The sequence below is a fragment of the Ursus americanus genome, chromosome 1 (genome assembly GCF_024610735.1).
Source record: "Ursus americanus isolate L20-20 chromosome 1, mUrsAme1.1.p, whole genome shotgun sequence".
NCBI classification, from domain to species: Eukaryota; Metazoa; Chordata; class Mammalia; order Carnivora; family Ursidae; genus Ursus; species Ursus americanus.
In genome coordinates this window covers 38,498,239-38,515,617 of record NC_142127.1, presented here as the reverse complement: position 1 = coordinate 38,515,617, position 17,379 = coordinate 38,498,239, and the positions used below count along the sequence as shown (strand labels likewise).

General features: G+C 43.8%; 2 pseudogenes; one reads left to right on the top strand and one right to left on the bottom strand.

Annotated features, from left to right (window-relative positions):
* Positions 1–3,347: 3,347 nt before the first annotated feature.
* Positions 3,348–17,379, bottom strand: part of LOC123783256 (tetraspanin-17 pseudogene) — a 62,592-nt pseudogene continuing 48,560 nt past the window's right edge.
* Positions 8,527–8,707, top strand: LOC123783498 (U2 spliceosomal RNA; annotated as a pseudogene).

Sequence of the window (17,379 nt, the reverse complement as noted above, 5' to 3'; positions counted from 1 at the left end):
TACTCTTAAAATAAGCAGTAAGGCATGAAAGTTAAAACTCAATTTTAAGAAGAATGTCCCAGAGTTGAGGGTCAACCCCTCCTTCTAACAGCCAAAATTTAAGTCACCTGAATAAATAGAGAGACGAGAAGGAAAGGGCTCTCTGAACTCTGCAACCTCTCATATTTAAAAGAAGAAACAGAAGAGGTAATTCCAATTGACCCTTTGTGCTTTATGGGTTTGCATCTCTGGGAAGGTTAAGATGACAGCCCATTCTAAACACATGTCCGTTTACATTAGTAGCCTTTTCTATGGGTGACTTAAGTGCATATTTGAAACAGTCCAACAGAGACACAAAAAAGACATCAAAGGACCAAATAAATCCATACAAGCATGGGGATTTGAGAGCCAGTTTATTTGGACTTTATCTCACTCTTATTTACCCACCACAATCCAAATGAGACCATAAAGCAGTCAGTACCCAAAAAGACCCGCTTTCCATAGTCAAAACAGTATAGATCGCCACTATCTTTCGGGAATATTATAGCGGATGCTTTGACTACGCTAGCAAAAGGGACTAGGGGAGGATATTGGGACGATTATTTTACTAACATATTTTAAGTGAGTCAAATAGGTGTCAAGTTCCTGTCTGAATGCTAATTAAGCCTGGATTCTAAAAATGAACAAGAACAGGTTGAGAGCAGTTTTTATGCTCCTGGGGTGGTTAGCTGGAATAGCCGTGACTGGAATGCCCTGAGCACCCCAACTTGGGTTGATGATGTAATTCAAGTTGAACAATTACTTTAACTTTTCAGACAGTCAGGCTAGGTCTAGATTCCTTTGAAATAGCCAGCCTAACATTCTCTTTTTAATGACTCTTCCCTTCTTCTCTTACACTTCTTTCTCCCTTGATGGTGTCATGACATATGGAAAATTGCAGATGTTTAGCTTATACAACAGCAAAGATTAATATTCACTTTTTAAAAAATCTGGTACATGAATAAAATCCCTATAACAGTACATGCAATACTCACACAAAGAACTCTGGGGCCCTTAACTTTAGTAAGAGCTAAAGAATGTTTTTAAGTGGAGAGGAAGAAATGATGGGAATATTTGCTACAGGATGCAGACATCGGTCCCCCTGGTGCCAGTAGCTGAACAGGAATTAAATGTAACTATGAACAGGGGAAGTCATTAAGTCATTGGTTTTTTTAAGGAAGTCCTTGCTTTGCAACCTGGCTGGACTGCCCCAGGAGTACACAGATGCAACAATTGGGTAGAAGAGAAGAAATAATGTGAGCAAAGGACAAATATTGAAGTTCAAATGGGTACAACCCAGAGGAAGGCTATGGAGTGTTGAGAAAGAAGCAGCTGTTAAATACTGACTTGACTTCTTCAGCTGGTATCTTAACTAGGGGCATTACCATTAATCAAAACTGCAGGTTTTAAGTACTGGTTTTCGAAGGAAAAAAATCAGAAAGGGGCTCTTTGTCCGTTGTTAACACAAACACAAACATTTGCACAACAGAGAGAAATGCCCTTCTGTGGTTTTCTCTTTTCCAAGTCAGGGGTGACTGACTAATATTCAGGCAGAAAAACATAATAATGATCGATGACTGGCAACGTCTTATATTTTGTATCACTAGGAGCAGATATTTTATATATTTTTGGCCTGTTTCTCTCTATATGCAGTCACTTCTTCTAGTCATTGAAAGAGTTTCTTGCACATTTTTTGAGATATGTATGATTCTTTCTAGGTCCAGCAAATGATGAGCTTTAAAGGTTGCCCTCTTCAACTTGAAAATTTTTTTATTGAAAAATTACAAATGTTAATCATACAAATGTAAACAATGAAGAGGAATATAAAAAAATTTTAAAGTAGTGCCCTCCCCTACCCTCTCTTCATTCTCATTTTAGTTAGCTATTATTGCATAACAAATTACCCCTAAAGCCTAAAAACCTGAAGCAATAAACATCTATTATGTTACCAGCTTCTGTGGATCAGAAATCCAGAATGGCTCAGCTGGGTGGTTCTCAGCTCAGAGTTTCTCACAAACTGCTGTGAGGATGCCAGCAGGGATGGTAGTCATCCGAAGGCTTGACTGGGGTGGAAGGGTCTACTACCACGGTAGGACCTACTCACACACCTGGCAAGTTAGTGCTGCTTGTTGGCGGACCTCAGTTCTTCAACACATAGACCTCACCTTAGAGCTGCTAGGTGTTTTCACAAGGTAAGAGCTAGCTGTGTCAAGGGTGAATGATCCAAAAGACAGAAGAAGGAGGCATCCAAATGTCTTTTATGACGTCATCTCTGGACTCACACACACACAGTAAATCCAGCCACACTCAATGGGATAGAAACTGGGCCCCACCTTTGCAAAGAGGAGGTCAGAAGTACTTGTGGATATAGTTTAAAACTACCACGGTGCTCCTAATCTTTAAAGGTAATCACTACTCATATATGGTATATAACTTTCTAGACCATTTTCTAGGTACATATAAATATGTATAATGTACATATGAATTTTTATATATTAGATGTATATTAGATTAGAATCATATTATAATATATATTAGATTATATATTTAAGGTTGTTTTATAAAACCCAGAAAATGCTATGAATATTATTTGCAAATTTTTATTCATTAATTTATAAAGGACATCATTTATCCTCATGCCACAGAGCTGCTTCTTTTAAATAGCCGCATAGCATTTCATTGGATACTTGTAATATAATTTATTTAAGCATTTCCCTAAAGATGTACCTGTGGGGTGTCTTCAGTTTTTGTTACTGTGAATAATGTTACAGTGGAAATCCTGGTACATAAAATCTTACCTGCTTATTTATTTCTGTATGATATATTCTTATAAATGAAATTGCTATATCAAAAATATTTCTGCTTTTACTATTTTGATAAGTACTATCAAATTCCCCTCTAAAAGTGTAACATTTGTTTAGTTATTATATTGGTTAGGGTAGGCAAAATAGAGCTAAAAAAGACCCCTCCCACCCAACCTGGCCTGCACTCTCCTCATTGTGCCATTCCTAGCCCCCTGGAGAGCCTGCCACCCGACAACAGCTAAGATGATGGCTCCCTGTGCACACTCACATAGACACACCCGTCCTCCATGCACACAGCTCCAGGACAGGCACCCCAGGCAGAGGCACACCGCTGTCTCCATGGGTGCACAGCTCGCCCACACTCAAGCTCCACATGGAGCTCAGGTCCAAGCAGAAACACTTGCCCATCATGGGCATGAGGTCCCTGCCCATCTTGGGCACAGCGGCACAGTAGCGAGGCAGGGGAAGTTGGAAGGGGTGGTCCCTGGGTAGGCCAGGCAGGTGGCCATGGCCACTGCGGCAGCCTCACCAGTTGCTCTTCACTGCCTTGATGTCCCTCACAAGGCTCTGGGCCAAACAAATATCAAAGATCTGGAGGAGGGCGATGGCCACAAAGACCCCAGCCACAACAATCAGGTTGTCCCTCAGCCACTTCACGAACTGGCCCACGCATCAGCCTTTGGTGTGGCTGGAGCCCCGCTGCTCCAGCTCCAGTTTGAGCCCGGAGTCCTGGCCACACTGGGTGCTGAGGACACCTTCCACAGGGTCCCTGACATAGCAGGAGAAGAGCATCCTGCAGCACTCCTGGCTGGGGTTCAAGGCAGTGCAGTTGAAATAAATATTGAGTTTCCAGTCATTAGGCCCTCAGGCTCTGCAGCAAGACAGATATTCCTGAGCAAAGTCAATGAAGTTCTGGAGGTCAATGTTGTCCCAATGGCCTTGATGTTGTAGTTCAGGAAGAAACTGAGCTGGTCTCAAATCTAGTCTTCAGTACCAAGGCCAAGATCCCTGTTGCCAGCCCCAGGAAGAAGAGGAGATGAATGCTGAGAAAAACTCGAGCAGGAAGGTGATCTCCAGGAGGGCCCGAATGTAGCAGGCAAAGCCCAGCACCACCAGGATACTTCTGATCACTACGAACAGCTGCACGGGGTGGAGGCCTCCCAGATCTGTCAGCACCGGGCTGCTGGAGAGAATGCCCTTCTTGCCCCACGCCCAGAAGCCAATGGCCAGAAACAGGGCTCCCAGCGCCCAGAAGACAATGTTGAAGCCAAATGGGAAGTACTTCCCGCAGCAGCCCACCTCGGGTTGCTGGGAGGGCTGCTGCTTGCCCGGCACAGTGAGTGGCCTCCCGCCGGCCCTGGAAGCAGAGCAGGGGGCTGCACCCGACCTCCACAGCCTGCGCAGGCCAGAGCCCCTGGGAGCCTAGCTTCTTGGCCCTGGCTTCCCCGCCACCACCACACAGAGCGCATGGAGGCCGCCAGTCCAACAGAGGCCAACAGAGACAGAGGCGGACTGAGCACCCCCAGCAACAAGAGTGCTGCTCTCCCATCATTATGAGAACTTGGTCCCCTGAAATCTTGGCTTCCAGGGCTCCTGCCAGCGTCATCTAAGTAACTTGCCTTCTGTTGGTATCAATAGATACATGTTTTCTGTTCACAGTCAACCTTATTCCTACTCGTACTCCCAGGCTATTGATGATTTCTACCGCCTTACGGACCTGTGCACAACTTCCTCATCGCTGGGGTCTTTTAGCGTTTCCTATTATAACAACAGCTTCCCTGTATTTTGCACAAAACCTTTCCGAGATAATCTAATTCTCTACCCAATAACCATCATTCCTGTTTGGGCAGCTCTTTCCTGCGGCCACTCCATCTATCTCTGCCCTATAGCTTGGCTGCCCTTGAGTCAGTTCACCTCTTCTGGCAAAATCGACTGTGGACCGGGAGTGGGAAGGATCTGGAGATAACATCAAACAAACCCTGCCTGAGGAACTACATGGGGTTCCTTTTCTGCAAGAGGCTTGGGTATGGTAGGTATTCAGAGGTACGGCCAGCCCTTTACCGTGACTTTAGATGAGATACTCAGACCTTAGGAGCCTCACTGGCATCTTTGGAAAGTGGAAATAATTAGATATCACCTATCTATTTCATAGGATTGTTCTGAAGATGAATAAATTGTTGTAAATTATAAAGCATTGCACCACGTAAACGACCAGTGAAATGCCTGGCATATAATCGGTGTTCCATCAACAGTGTAACAGGATGCCATAAAGCTCCCTCTACCAAAATGGGCTCTTTGGGGCCACTGCTGAGAACTATACGCTGAGCGCCACACTGGTCTTAGTCCAGGGCACTCTCAGGCACTGGAGCTGCCCAGCTGGGGGGGGGGGGCTCACTGACAACACCTGTCTGAGAGCCAGCAGGTCTGCCCTCTTTCCTGCCCAGAAGGCCTGGGAGGAAGAAGTGGGGAGCTTTTTTGGGGGGGTGGGTCTTTGGGGAACCGCAGAGTGGTTGAGGAGAGGCTAGTCCCTCTTCTTGCCAACCCGGGAGGAGGAGCAAAGGTACTCTCTTGAAACACAGGGAGGGAAGCCTCATGAGTGTGTGTGCATGTGTGTGTGTGCACGTGTGCACAGCCACACATCCACTCATGCCCCACTGAATCGGGGATGTGTGAGAGTCTCTAGTGTGAAGCTGTCAGTGCCGGAACTAACAGAGACCCTACTGACACCCTGTGCGGAGAAGGGGTGGGAGAGAGATGATGTAGCCGAGAAAGAACAGATGGTCTTTTTAAAAAAAAGTTTCCCCTAAAGCTAAAATTTTTAATTAAAAAGACTAATTTTTTTCCTTTTCAAAACCCCCTTTTTATGGTAAGATATAGCATACAGACATAAAAAACATAAAATGTGCAGTTTAATGAGTTATCAAGGCAATATCTGTGTAACCATCACTGAGGGCAATACATTAAACATTGCCAGGGCCTCAACAGTCTACCTGGGTCTCTCCAAAATCAGAAAACACTCCCTCCCCACAAACATAACCATTAACTTTATCCTTTCTTCCTTTAAGATTTTATTTATTTCTTTGAGAGAGAGAGAGAAAGCACAAGCAGGAAGAGCGGCAGGCAGAGGGAGAGGGAGAAGCAGACCAAGGAGCCCGACACAGGGCTCTATCCCAGGATGCCAGGATCATGACCTGAGCCAAAGGCAGGTCACCCAGGCGCCCCTTGATCTTTGTAACAATCACACTCTAATTCTTTTTTTTTTTTTTTCCACTTTTTTCATGTAAGTATGCACCCCAGAGCACTGTACTTTAGTATTGTTTGTCTGGGGACTTCACATATGTGGAAGCATACAGTATGAATATATGTCAGTTTGTCTATCTGGCCACTGTTGATGGCATTGGTTTGTTTCCAGTGCAGGGCCATTATTAACATACTGGCTCGAATGCTCTTGCGCATGGTTTCTGGCGTCTGCATGTATGCATTTCATCAGGGCCCACGGCTGGGAGTGGAACTGTGGGGTGGTCGAGTATGTGAATCCTCTACTTGACGACAGAATGTTTTTGACGTGGATTCTCAAGGTACATTTGTGGAGCACTTCTAGCTCCACCACAAAACGGATGATTCTTCCCTCTGAGATAATGTACTTCTATAGAAAAAAGACCTTTTTTAAAAAAAAAATGAAAAAATAATGGTGGTAGAATTAATGGGTTGCTCTTTTTGAGTGACTTTACATGACAAAATAAAGATCTAGTAGTTCCACTTTGACCTATTTACCCCCTGAAATTCTCCCAGACCACGACATCTCAAATGCTGGAAACCACTGTCCCACACAGCATGCTATCCATTGCTCCTACTTATCTTTTTTAACATCAAAAACCACTTGATACATATAGCCTCCAGCCTCCAAGGTGACCGACCCTCAGTGAATTTATGCCTTGGTATTTATGCCTTTGTGTAGACTTCCCACCCTGAATAAGGGATGATTCTGTGACCAATTGAATTCAGCGTATGAATTCACAAGCTAGGTAATCAAAGACATTGCTGCTTCGACATTGGTCTTTCAGATCAATCACTGTGGGGGAAGTCAGCCACCATGTTGTGAGGATGCCCAAGCAGCCCTATGGACAAGCCCACATAGAAAAAGAACCCATTTGCTAACACCAAATTGCTAACCAAGTGAGTGAACCAGCTTGAACGAGGAATCTTCAGCTTCAGTCAAGCCTTTGGTGATTTCAGTCCAGCCTCTGAGTTTTTCAGCTTGGCCCCAGAAATCATAAGGCAGACAAGCCATCCCCCTGTACCCTGCATGAATCCCTGATCCATAGAAGCCACGAGATAATACATGATGACGGTTGTTTTAAGCCACAAAGTTTGGGAAAGATTTGTTACACAGAAAGAGATAACTAATGACATGCATGACCACCTGGGAAGTATCCTCGCCAAAAATTTGAACCTGAATTTGCATATGCCCATATATTTAACGACAGATTTAGAAGAAATAGAAGGACAGAGGAACGTGTTAAACAAGTACGCCATGGGATGCAATTAGCAAAATCCAGAATGTAGGAAAGTCTACAGCACAAATTTCCCAATTTCTTCAACTAGTAAATTGGGGGGAAAAAAGATGAGGAGAGAAATCTAACATTAAAAGAGACTTAGAAGGTATGACAGATTGCATTATTCCCAATATATGTGGCCGTCCTTGCTGGGAGAATTATGCTTCCATTTTCCACACCGACATCAGCTTTGGCCATGTGATTTTCTTTGATCAATGAAATGTGAGCAGATGTGATATTTGCTACTTCTGAGCAGAAATTTTAAAAGTCATTGTGTTTTAACCGTTTCTCATTCCATCTGCCAGGAAGTGGGTGTATCCCAAACGGGAACTGTTTCTTCAGGCCATGGCCAGGAGTGAAGAGTATGTGAAGCTAATTCATAATGGAAATTCACGTGAGCAGGAAATAAACCTGAGTAGTTATAAACTGCTATGATTTTGGAGCTGTCTGGTTTCACAGAATCACCTCGTGTAATCCGCCTCTTTTAAGAAATGTTTCAATCAAATAAAGCAGATAAACCTTATTAGGATCTCAATTTATGAAACCATGGTAGAAATTTGGTTACTACGATTTGGAAATTTCCCATAATAAAAAGTTAAAAACAATAGTCTATTCACTTGAGCCCCAGAGTTGTCCCTGGACTCCCAAAGAGGTACAGAAAATATGGGAGCTGGGGGGATGGAACCAAACAATTAAGCTTAGTGAGTTAGTACACAAAGGAGAGATTTGAATCAGGCCTCAGGAAGAAGAAATCAAAACTAATCATTTCCAGGGTGCCTGGGGGGCTCAGTAGGTTAGGCGTCTGCCTTGGGCTCATGTCCTGACCCCAGGGTCCTGGGATCCCCAGTTGGGCTCCCTGCTCAGTGGGGAGTCTGCTTCTCCCTCTCCTTCTGCCCCTTTCCCTTGCTCGTGCCCACCCTTTCTCTCTCCGTCTCTCAAATAAATAAATAAATAAATAAATAATTAAATCTTTTTTAAAAAACCTAATCATTTCCGGTAAGAAAGATTTTTTTTTTTCAGGAGCTTTTGCACAGTTCAGAGCATTATCAGGGCAAGATTCAGAGCCCTGGAGAGGTGTGGGGAGCTCTGGAGGTGGTAGCTTCCACCTCAAGTGGGAAAGGGAAAGGTGTGGCTTAAGTAGAACCATTATCTCTTCTCTGCCTATTAGCTAAAATCAAATGCAGTATCTGGTTTCACCAATTAAAGCATCTGATGTGTTCTCTGTCTGTGTACTGGGCATTACATTACTGCTTGGAATCAGGAGATGGGTTGGGAGTTTGCTCTATCCACCCCCCCCCCCAATTGCATTACTTCTAGGAATGATGCATTCCTTTGAGTTAATGACAGATGGTTTTCTATTGTTCCCCTTGTCTCCTACAAAGGGCTCTAATTCACTCTTCCTGAGGCTCCAGACCGCATTTCCACCATTTGCACTGCGAGGATAGAATTTCCTCTAAGTGGAGTAGACAAAGCATAACTGAGCCTGAGCCACCTTGCCAGTACCACCTCCAAGAGCATGTTGTACAAGACGGCCCCTTGGGTAGGGCGAGGCCTGCGCTGAGAGAAAGAAACAGAGGCTGAGCTTGAGCCAGACCTCGTGTCAGGAGACTGTGTGGCAGGACATGTGACCCAGGGAGGGTGACGATGGGCAGCTATTGTGGGGAAGAAAATCTGTTAGCATTAGAGAGGCAGCAGCAACCTGGTCGCAGCCCCTCCTGCCCTCCTCCCCAAAGGAGTCAAGTGAGGAGATCCCGCCTCTCATTCCATCCCCCAAACCTCGGGTGGTCCTCTCTAGGAAAGAAGAAGGTGGATGTGTGGAGGCAGACACATCTCCCACCCCCACTCCCACTAGACTGACATCGGAGTTTGGGGTTGCTTTGTTCTTGAGATTGAAGTTGAGAAATGAGTGGGACTGAGCATTAGAAATAGGACTGGGAAGTTACAGAATTGGGTGGGAATATCAGTCAGGTATAAAAGGAGCCCACTGCCCGGGGATTCCACCAGAGGAGGCTGGGAGCTTCACGCTTACACCCCAGTGAATTGCTATGCCTCCATAATCATGGGGTTCCTTCATTTCCCCTAACAACACAATAACGAGAAACAAAAACTAAAAACTTTGGCTTGGGTTTTTAGTGGTACACCATGCATTTTAGATTTTATTTTTGTTTTTTTAAGTAATCTCCTCACCCGACACGGGGCTCGAATTCACAACCCCAAGATCAAGAGTTGTATGCTCTAGGGACTGAGTCAGCCAGGTGCCCCTATTCCACCCACTTCACACTAGACAAACCCTGTCCTTGGCAATTGTGCTTCTTAATCTTTCCTGCCTTCTGCCTTCTCTCTTTTCCTGCAGAAAAGCTATGCCCCCTGCTGCCCTCTGTGCAATTAACTAGAGCCAAACTTATGTACCATCAAGGACACTAAAAATAAATATCTATATTTTCTTTTAATATTTTGCCTACTGTGACCTACTTTTAGCTCAATTCCAAAAGCAAGGGGGTGAGGTGTGTCCTAAATAAACATGGCATTGAACTCCGTTCTACTGTTTTGGCTGCATGGCTTTTTACCATAAACCAAAGTTGTTATCTATAGACAGTAAGAGTTTAAAAGATCTTCCATGCCAATATGTTGATATTTAAGCTTCATCAAAAATCTATTTCTTTGGGGACCGTTTCCCACTGATAATCCTGGTATTAAAGAGCTCTAGCTAGTGTCACCTCTGAAATGCCTGAGTCACATGTAGAATCACTTACAACCCACCACGTGTCTGAAAACACATTTTTCAGCAATTATGAAATCAAGAGCTGTGAAGATTTCTTGCAAAGAAAGTATTTCATCAGCTGATGTTATTTAAGTTATTCATCTTTAATGAGGAATCTATGAAGGTCTTCAAAAAATCGGACTTAATAGGTAGACTGTCACCTAAAAAAAAATCAAGTTACGGTCTGAGGGTTTCACGGGTATTTGGTGATTATTGCCGTAATTTAAATACTGCAGTTTAGACAGCAAGATATATGTGAGTGCTTTAAAAGTTAGTTTTAATATTCACCCTAGGAGTTGTTAATGAATACTTTCAAGTGCTCTAATGGGGAATACAAACTCCGGGGGGTGGTTTGTGAGCACTGAAGGGCTCTAATCAGAACTTGGCCTTGGAATCTGTGGCTACTACAGCTCCTTGAACGATTCATTTCTGAATCTACACTAGAGGATTTATTCTTTAGCATAAGAGATGCTAGAAAGAATATTAGGGAAATGCATGATTTTTGAGGTACACGTACTGAACAGGAATCTCACCTTTAAAGGAATGGGGCAGGGGCACCCGGGTGGCTCAGTCAGTTAATTGTCTACCTTCGGCTCAGGTCATGATCCAAGGGTCCTGGGATCGGGTCCTGCATCGGGCTCCTTGCTCAGCAGGGAGCCTGCTTCTCCCTCTGTCTCCGTCTGCCACTCCCCCTGCTTGTGCTTGCTCTCTCTCTGACAAATAAGTGAATACATTCTCAGAAAGAAAGAAAGAAAGAAAGAAAGAAAGAAAGAAAGAAAGAAAGAAAGGAAGGAAGGAAGGAAGGAAGGAAGGAAGGAAGGAAGGAAGGAAGGAAGGAAGGAAGGAATGGGACATAAGTTTTGAATGAGGCCAGAACAGTGCTCTCAGCCTGGGTGTTCGTTCAGTCCTGTGCCTGCCACTTAATGCAGGGTTTTGTCACCCGAGTCAATGAGAACTGTGGCTGGATCCTGCTTTAGGACAACACAGTATCTGGTTCAAGCAAACATTTCACGCAAGGTTCTGGTCGGGAGCCTTGAGCTCAGGCAGCATACAAGGACTCTTGTGCTTGTTTGCTAATCAGTGTTTGCACATGGAATTTGGTCAGACACCGACTTCCATGGATCTCACCACCCAGTGGCCCTATGGAGGGTGAGGAGGCCCAGGTTCTATGGACACAAACTGGCAGAGGCCCCACCAAGACACTGACAATGGTGTACCACCAAACATGCTTAAGCCAGTGAACCAACTTTTGGTCCACAAATAATTACCATGAGATGTATTTAATGAAAAAAAAAAAAAAAAAGAAAAGAAGGCCAAATAGAAAGAAAAAATGTACTTACAATGACAAAGACTCAAGGAAGATTCACAGAGAAAAATGGTGTTTTGTCTGCATAACAATAATAGTATAAATCAATTATATAAGTCTTAGTACATGTCCTAAACTCTAAACATAAACATATACATGTATTCCCCTAATACTTGCCCCAGCTCTGTGAAGAAATACTATTATCATATCCTTTTTTCTTTTAAGAGTTGTTTATTTTAGAGAGAGAGAGAGAGAGAGCAAGCGGGGGGAGGAGAGAGGGAGAGAGAACACTGAAGCAGACTCCTTGCTGAGCGTGGAGCTTGATGCGAGGCTCCATCCCACGACCCTGAGATCACAACCTGAGCCAAAACCAAGAGTCAGACACTCAACCGACTGTGCCACCCAGGTGCCCCCTATTCTCATATTCTTGACTGCATTTTACTGACCAGGAAAGAGGGGACAAAGTGTGACCTGTCCTAGATCATACAGAGTGAGGAAGTGGACAGGCAGGGATTTGAATCCAGGCAGCCTGACTCTAGAATCCCTGCTCTCGTTGTCAGAAACCAGAGTCTCCTTTCTGAAACCTAGCCATCGCTATGTGACAGCAGCCACAGGAGTTTATAGAGTTAAAGAAAACTGGACTTGCTGTGAGAGCCCACGGGGAAAACTAAGGAATTCTGTGGTTTTCCTTGGCTTGAGAAAAGGCCCTTGCCAACAAGAGATCTTTCTGTCAGGCATTTGGGCAGCAGGGCTTCTGCGATGAATTAAAAATAAAGACCTGTCACTTGGTCGATGATGTGTATAACAGTTCTCCTAGACGCAACAAAGCTGCCGAGTATTAGAAGACTTTGAAGAAAAAGGCAGGCAGCAGACAAGCTGTTTTTCTCTCTTCCACATTTCACTTCCTTCCTTTTCTACCTCCCTAGGTCATCCCATACTAGATCAACCGTTCACACGTGTGAGGTTACTGATGTAAGTCACAGCAAGACATCCCTGCATGAAGCTGTATTTTTCTCTGTTCCTTTTAATCCCTCAGCCAGGGCAAGAGTTGGATAATATTTTTTTTTAAGATTTTATTTATTTCCTGAGAAAGAGAGAGACAGTAAGAGAGAGATCACGAGCAGGGGAGAAGGGTAAAGGGAGAATCAGACTCCTCACTGAACAGGGAGCCCAAAGTGGGACTCGATCCAGGACCCTGGGATCATGACCTGAGCCGAAGGCAGACGCTTAACTGACTGAGCCACCCAGGCGCCCAAGAGTTGGATAATCTGATCACTGGCACAGTTATCTGGTGAACTCTTTACCTGCAGTTATAAATCTGATCTTGTGCCTTGCTTTTGCAAGTTCCTCCCGGGACATTGTTCTTCAGGAAGGGACAGAAACCACCAGCCCACAGCCAGCATTCTATGGATGTCCATTACCATTTACTTGCTTTAATTCCTGCAACATAATTTTACCCACATCTCACAGACGTTGAGTGTTCGGAGGTCCACTCAGGGCCTTTCTCCATTTCCTGTCATGGAGGGAATATGGTGTGCATCTCCTCTTACTCTCTTTTTTCTTCCTAGTTCTGTGTATATTCAGGATCCTGACAAACCACTCACTCAGCCACATCACAGAACTACAGGAAACTAACCATGAGCTCAGCAGACTAACATCATGGCTCTGGGGGCTGCCAGATCCACAAAAATTTCAAGGTTCTAGGACTTTCAGTGTTCTTATAACTGTTACTTGGTAAGTTGCAAATTCTTTTTTTCAAAATCCCCAATATTTGCATATATCAGATTGATTTTATATAAAAATATAATTATTTATTTATTTATTCATCAAATTTGAATTGAGACCAGAAATTGAACCCAACGCTGGAAACTCAAGAGAAATAAGATATGGATCCTGCTCGTTTGTTGGGAGTTGTTTTGCTTGTAGGTAGTAGGAATCCAACTTAAAGTAGCTTGAACCAAAAATGAAATGTGTTGATTCACATAACTGGAAAGTCTGAGCAAACATTTCAGGCATAGACGGATCAAAGGAGTTCAAATTATTTCATCAGGACTCCCTTTTCTCTTTTCATCTCTGCTCCTCTGTCTCTCTTTGCGTGCTGGCCTCATTTTCCCTTACTAAAGATAGCCGCCTCCAATATAACCTGAACCAATGGCCATAAGAAGCTTCAGCTTAAGTCATTCTTAGGGATCAAAATAGCAGAAGAATAGAGCCCCTCTCTCCCTCAGAATCCATCTAGAATCAAGGAAGATTCTGACTGGCTTCAGTTGATGGCATGCCCACTTGATTGATCACTCTGGCCAGGAGAATAGAATATTCAAATCAGCCATGCTTAGGTTACCTGCTTCCCCCTCAGATGAGGAAGGTTCAACTCCAGTTGTACAACATGAAATGCATGAGAAAGGGGTGATGGACAGAGAAAAAGAATAGATATTCACTGTGGTAGTCAGCCTCAAAGATGAACCCAAATGATTTTCACCTCCTGGTATTTATATCCTTGCATAATCTTCCACGCTATGTCATGGCTAGCCTGTGTGACTAATAGAATCCTGTAGACGTGATGGTATGTGACCTTCAAGGCTAAGTCATAAAAGATTTTGCAGGCTTCACCTTGCTCTCTCTTGGATTACCTGCTCTGAAGGAAGTCAAAGATCATGTTGTGAGGACGTGCTTGGCTGCCCCGAGGAGATCCCTGGGGAGGGGAACTGAGGCCTTCTGCCAACAGACAGTTCCAACTCGGGAGCCACTTGAGCGTGCCATCTGAAAGGGGGTTTTCTAGCCCCAGTCAAGCCTTCACATGACTGCAGCCATGGCCTACACCTGGAGCACACTTTGTGAGAGACTACCCAAAGAAGCTGCTTCTGATCCTTAAACTCAGATGCTGTGAGATCCGTGAGGTCATAAATGTTTATTGTCCTTTCAAGCTGTTAAGTCTTGGAGTAATTTATTCCTCAGAAATGGGAACTCATACATCCAGATAGCTCATTGCCCAGCCTAAAGACGTAGACATTAAATGACTAAGTTTAATTTGTGAGTGGGAAAGGAAATGGAAGAAATGGAAGAGGGGCCTCGGTGCGGTTTCATAGGAGAGATCCCCTTTGAGCTAGGCTCAAGGGCCAATGTGACGAGGAATTAAATCCAGGCCAAGGGAACAGCCAAAGGCTCTGAGACTTGAAAGTGAGCTATGTGTTCAGGGAAATGCAAACCGAATAGTATGGTTGTAGTTAAGGCAGTGATTCATCAGAATCACAAGGAGGGTGTAAAAATTATACAGATACTCAGATCCTAGCCCTAGAGAATTTGATGATTAGGAAACAGTGGTTTGGGTTTGCAAGATTGTTTGGTTTGGGGGTTGCTTGGTTAGCTGTTTGCTGTGAAGATGTGTGTCCAGTGCTGTGTTTTTCGATATGGTCTTTGGACCACATGCTACAGAAAGCTGAAAATGTACGTTCTTGGGGCCAAATCAATCCTAATGAAATAGAATATGAACGAGCAGGTAGAGTGGAGTCCAGGGATCTGCATTTTAACAAACACTTTAGGAAATTTTATGCACATTAGTGCATTAGTGTATAAACTTGAGAGATGGGTGACTTGTGGGAAACCCAGGAAAGAATTGTTTTGTGGAAATAAGAAGAGTTTCCAGGAGGTGGTAAATTCAAAACTGGGTATACATTTATGCCATAATGATGTAAAAATAAGCTAAAGTAAAAAGATTAGGAGGAAATACACCAAAATGGCCATGGTTGTATTATGGTGGTGGCAATCGTAGATCCTGGGGTTTTGTTTTTTTTTTAATTTTCTGTAGTACGGGTACATTACTACTATAACTTAAAGCTTTTTCAGAAAGTTTAAGGAGCTGTGTTAATGATGTGGAGAAGTCAAGTTGGACAAAGGTTGAAAAGAGGTCATTGGCCTTGGCAACTGGGAGGCCATTGGAGACCTTTGGATGAGGGGGTGGAAGCCAGATTACAATGGTTGGATTCAGAGGATGGGGAGGAGCTAGAGGGAGCCAGTATAGACCACTAGTTCAAGATGTTTGGCAGCAAAGGCAAAATTTAAAATAAAATTGTTCTTTTTTTTTTTTTTTACGGACTATAAAAGTAATACTTGTTCATTATATAAAATTGGGTAATTCAGAATATTAAGAACAGAAAAATAGTCTCCCATAATCCCACCACCAATGCCCAACCATGCTAACAGTTTGGTATATTTGATGAACGTATCCCCTTCGCAGCAGTGCTCTGAGGGAAAGAGAATGGCTCAGAATCGTCCGCATTATTTTCAGTTGGAACCAAGGCCCAGAAAGAGATTTTTCCTTAGACACTAGAACAGTCCATAATAAAGTGTTTAGTTTCCACAGTGCTTTGATCTGCATTTCCGGTTGCTCTGCCCCTGCCCTGTAGCAGAATTGGCCAGTCTAGCCCTTTCCTTGGGCCTTACAGTGTCCTGAGCAGTGTTTCAGCCACGGTGCCTCTAACGTTCCGCTGCGCCTATGGGTTTACATTCTTCAATCACCCACGAGGCCTGTTCTTTCTAAGAGTAGGGGCTGGGTCTCATTCATCTTGGTATTCCCAGATTCTCGCAGAGCATTTGACACAGAATCATTGCACAGTACGTTTCTGGAATGACAGGTAATGGGCGATGTTTGGTACAGTAACTAAGCAGTTTTCGTGCTTAGTATTTCCTGTTCCTTTGTAATAGCTCTCCCATCCTGGCAGCAGCTGGGGTGGTGCACAGACAGCCTCGGGGTAAGAATAATACAGTAGAACCAGGGTCAAATGATGGGCTTTTGACTTGCAAAAGCTCAGGTGGGGTATACACAACACATTTAGAAGCCAGCCCTTGACTGATTATGGTCGAATTGGGAAGAGAAAGGAAAATTGAGGAAAAAGAAAATAAGTGAGATACTGGTGTGAGTTCCCTCCCAGGAAGGGGGCCTGGTGAATCCCTGGTGAATCGCACTCTGCTGAATCCCATTCCAGAATAGAGCTTGCCCAGTTAATAAAATACCAGAACTCTCCCTGCTTCGGCGTGGCTTTAGACGAGTACGGAAGAAATGGCCATGTGGAGAGTCTAGACCAGCACGCTGTCCAACAGAAACCTAATTGGAGCCACATATGGAATTTTCAGTGTTCTAGTAAGTAGCCACATTAAAGAAAGTAAAAAGAAATGAGTTGTAATAAAATATTTAATCTAACCCAATATATTCAAATATTATTTCCAAATGTAATCAATATAGAAATCATGCATGAGATATTTTGTATTCTCTGTACGAAGTCTTTGAAATTTAGTGTGTATTTTACAGTCATAGCACATCCTGGAGTAGCTATATTTCATTTTCATGTTCGGCAGCCACCTGTAGCTGGAGGCCATATGATACTGCACAGGTCTGGACAAGCAGACGTAAAATGGCCCCATGGAGTGCCTAATTTGCCCGCTGAAAATTGGAGCCATAGAATATTTCTTACATGCTCAAGAATACATTGACAAGGCCCAAAGAGCCAGGTGACCTAAGGACACCATGTTCCAGGCTGACCTGATCTAGCGCTGAGTGGACAGAGGGCCATCTGGATGTCTCAGTGGATGCGGTGGAGAGATGGCAATCCAGGAACCCAAGACCCCCCCTCCCCATGTGTCTACACTCTGTAAACCCCCAGGAACTTGGACACCACCCTGGGGAAAGGTGAAAGTCCACTCTTATAATGATTAAGTTTCCACCATTTAGTAGAATAGGGCACGGCTCAAAGGAAGTTCTATATAGAAAAAAAAGTGACACTTATTTTGTGGACTGAGGTTCAAACTCACTACAAAAACAATGAATGAACCTAACTAGAATTGAGGCTATTGGAAGCCCCATCTACTGTTTTCTCATAGGCTGCCAGAAGTGATTTATTTTTTTTTAAAGATTGATTAATTTACTTAAGAGAGAGAGAA